A 4,509-nucleotide genomic window follows, 5' to 3' on the forward strand; every position below is an offset into this window, starting at 1 on the left:
GGAGGGACAAGAAGGAAAACAAAAGACTGGGAAGGCTGGGGAGAGGGAGAGACAGGGGCAACCCCTCAGCGCGGAGTTTAGGACCCCCTGTTTGGGGAGGTCTGTACTATCTCGGGGGCATATTGGCCCCATGTCAGCTTTTTGCACAGACGTGAATTTCAGCGCAATCAGGACGAGTTCCAGCCAGGGTGGAAGTGCCTGATAATGGAGATTAATAGTTTACCGGGGGACGGCTCCTGGGCGCTTTTCCGCAGGATTGGGAGATCAAGGACATGTCGACGGGAGGACTTGTCTCTCCCGAGCTGAACCGGGTTGTCTTCATTTCTGTAACAGCCCAGTTATCTGCATGAGAACCCAAATGCTGAAAAGAAAGTGATAACCAGAAGATGTGCGCTGACATTTCCAGACACTTTGGAAGCGAGTCAGCTACTCTTAGGGACACGCCACAGCTTCAGCTGTCTGGTATTGATAAAATGCACTTTCCAAAAGCAACACCACCTCCGCTGATAAACTTTCAAATACTCTTGACCTATTAACCCTCTTGCCCAGCTGTTGAGTTGGATTTTCTCTTTTGGCATTTTGGCATGAGGAACTTAATTTCTTTCTATCCAGATCTGATATATAAAAGCAATATTTCTAAGAAATTATACTTTTTTAAAGTTTTACTTTAATTTCCTGAGTGAACACACCAAGAACACCAGTATAAATGTGGTATGAACAATAGTTTCAGAAGAATGGATATCAGGGATTACAATGAAATATCCTTCCATCGGAAGTAAATTAGTGCAAATGAAGTATTTTTATCACTATTTGTGCACTGAGACGGTATTTTTTACAACGTACTGTGGATTTTTTCATCATAGGATAGCCGAGATTTTATGTTAATGGTTAAAATCAATTAATGCAAATAATGAGGATGGAAGAAAATATGTATTGTTCTATTTAAAAGTTAAATCACTCAGAACAATTATTTGAAAATATTTAAATAGTTTGGTACTAAATCTACAACTGGATTTACATGAGTGGAGACTTTGAAACCAGTGGGTCACTTAGGGGTGCAAGAATCTCATAGACTCTCCCTCATAGACCTAAGTGCTGCTGAGGGGACTATCATCTCCCATTCCTCTCAGCTGATCAGCTTTGCTTAATTTCTTGTCCTGAAATAAGACTCAGAGCTGGCAAGAGCAAATAATTCATTGACTCCAAGGGCAGCAGGATTTCATTCTTATCTTTAACTCTTTGTTCTAACCATTCTAACCATGTTCCTCCTAAGATCGTTTACATGTAAAATACACAAACAAATTGCATTTAGAGTGTGTGCTTCCATACATCACAGTAATTAAATGGGTTGTTTTTAATCAGCTCTGTTGCTATGTACATTCATAGTCTGAGTACATAGTATGTGATGCAGAAGGCATTTCTGAAATGCATAAACATTTACTAACACTCTCCTGTCTGCTTGTTTCTTAGACAAGTGTTAAACACATTAAGACCTTGCACTCCAGCTCTGCAATTCTCTTTGCTATCTAAGCTGAATAAATTGAAACGGTGACAAATTTAAATACAAAAATCAAGATTTGAATTCGTATTTATGCTTTTAATAATATTGCCCATTTCTGGTGTAGCTATGTGATAGTAATATTGCAGGTAACCAGGAATTTCTTAGAAACTTTGAACTGGTTTTGGGTCTAGAGTAATTCAAGATACTTTGTGCTTCTGGCACCTTTTTTTTGTTTCCTTGGGCTGCATTGCCAGGGCAGAATAAAACAGGACGTTCTGCATTTCAGCACTGTAAACCTTGAATATCTTTTTCCATGTGGATATCACACTAGATTTGGCCTCTGTGGCTTCCTGACAGTTAGTTGCATCTGCTTTACATATGAATATGGTAAATGCGTATGTGTATATATATATTTGTGTATATGCTTTACACAGAGGAAGAATCAAAAAAAGTGTCAGCTCTTTGAACATTAAACAATGGATAGATTCAGCATTAAACGTTGTTGTACAGGCAAAACTGTGCTGCTGCCAGTGACTTACCTGCATCAAGCCAGGAACTACTTTCCTGTTCGGTCTGTCACTGCATCTATCACTACAGTATATCTAAATTAGACATTGTCTTAGTACAGTCATTTAGGATGCCCATTCATTCCTTACAGCACAAAGGATGACCTTTTCCAGTGTATTTTTTATTCCCTATTAATCAGTCATAAAGCTAATATTGCACAGTTTTATATCTGCGTCCATAAAATGCAGAAGGACAAAATGCAGCAAACCGCTTCCTCCAGGCCCTGCCTTCTCTGAGAGATTTCCAGTCAATGGCATGAGAAGAACTCAGTCTGGTGTTTATTTATTTGGATAATTTCATTTCAGAGCTGGTATTCAGAGAGCAATAGTAGTCTGACCTCTCATAATGAGAAATGGCTTCTTATATTAGCAGTTTTCAGAGGGGACTGGTTCTATCTGAAATCTACTCGTTTAGTGGAACAACTATGGAAGTAGCATCCCTGGAGAGTGTTACAGCCATGAAATAACTACCTACCTCACCAGGTATGTATCCCTTCACAACTATTTATTTCTTTAATTTCTCTAACTGATTTTTCCCATCATGTAATGCTTTGAAAGTAAGAAATGATTGTGGCTCCAAATAAGTATATCTGGGAAAGTAAATAACTCATGCAAAAGCAGAGGTATAAATAGAAAGGAACTGGGCTTTTAATGCGATTTGGGAGTCTTACAAAAGCCAGTTAATTTGTAGGCAGTCATTTTTAAAAAATATCAGATCTTTAATAATAGATTGGAAAAAAGTAGATGCAATGGTCTTATAGTCTCTTCCATATATATACTCAACACGCTTTATGTTAAAATATTCCTAAATTAAATTGCTTTGTTTCAAAGAAGCTGGTTCATTATTTCACAACAGAACCCCGATCTATTCAGCAAGCATTCCCCAATGAAACCAGTACAAATCTTGCTTGATTAAAGAGGGCAAGAACAGAAATTAACTGAGAACAGTGACCCTGTATATTTGTCAGGTATCACACTATGTCTTAATGCAGCTGTTCTTGTCACAGCAATGGACTAGCCACAAAGGCTTGCAGATGCAGGTCTAAGCATTCCTCTTCTCCACGTGGCTGAGCGGTCCCCAGTGAAAGAATGATGATCCACTGAGGAAACACATCATTTTAAAAAAATCAAAACACTTTCAAAAAATCACTAGCCACTAGCTGCTACTTGCAGAACATTATAATACAGTGTTCTCCGAGTACCTAATTGGATTCACCATATGATGAAAGGTTAATAGCCATGGGTTCCCCTACATTTGGTAACGCTTCAACTATTTCAATGTAATTACTCCCTACAAAGAAGCACACAATATTAATCAGCAGCAAAGTCTGAAATGGTGCAGTGCCAAGTTCTGAATAGGAACATTTTGCTAATTCTTCTTAGTACTTCTATATCAAAAAATCAATATACATTGTGACAACAGGGTCTGTGTAGGTGGTAGGTAGGCTTATAGAGAAGATAAGCTTGTGCCTGAATGGACACGGCTTTCAAAGATATTGAAAGTTCAAGTTGCATTAGCTAATGAGTGACCTGATCCCATTGTTGCAGACAGTAGAATAATTAATGGTAGTGGGGGAATTTTAAGACCAAATACCTCATCATTAGGCCAACCGCTGATGCTGTCCTTCTCTCCCCAACAGGCAAAAAAGGCATTGAGTACAGAGGGATGCTGCAATTCCCCTGACTGAGGAACAGGTCGGAGGGAAGCTGTCAAGGGGGAATACTCAGCTGCTGCTGCGCTCTCTCCTGATCCGCATCTTTCCAAGAAGGTTTAGAGGACGTAAAGGTCAGTCCCAAACTTCATGTCAGAAAAATTCAAAAGCTTAAACACTCTAACAAGCGAATCTGGTACGAATGCACAGAACCATAGTAAATGAGGCTGGAAAAGATCCTGAGAGGCCGTTTAGTTCATCCCCCATTATTTAAAGTATGCCAGGGCTTCAAAGATAAATCCTCCATACCATACCTAGTACTAACAGCATACTTTGGGGAGCTGTTTCCTAGTGGCCGACAATAGATAATAACTTGTTTTAGGTGAGTCGCATGTTGTCCATAGTTGGACTGTGAGCACAGCAGTTAGAAATAAGTTGGATTGACAGAGTAAAAGTCTACTCTGAAGTGAAAAGAAAAACGGTTTAGGAAAAATAAAAACAACAACACCAGAGAAGCCTGTATCTTTGGATGATTCCACAAAAATAGTCTCAATTTAGTATGAAAATTTAATTGTTTGCTTAACTGGCATCTCTGCAAACTCTCAGCCTGAGAGCAAAGAACCAGGACTGGAAAATTCCTTCCTGCATGTGACTGTCAGAGGTACAGACCCCACCAGTCTCACTAAAACCCCTTTTGCTGTTACAGTATGTCTGCACTTGACAGTCATGTAATTTTTTGAACATTTCTAAACTTTAGGAGAGATGGACTCCATGGTCGTCATCATTCCTG

This window comes from Fulmarus glacialis, unplaced genomic scaffold, assembly GCF_000690835.1.
Source record: "Fulmarus glacialis isolate BGI_N327 unplaced genomic scaffold, ASM69083v1 scaffold17698, whole genome shotgun sequence".
In the NCBI taxonomy this organism is placed as follows: domain Eukaryota; kingdom Metazoa; phylum Chordata; class Aves; order Procellariiformes; family Procellariidae; genus Fulmarus; species Fulmarus glacialis.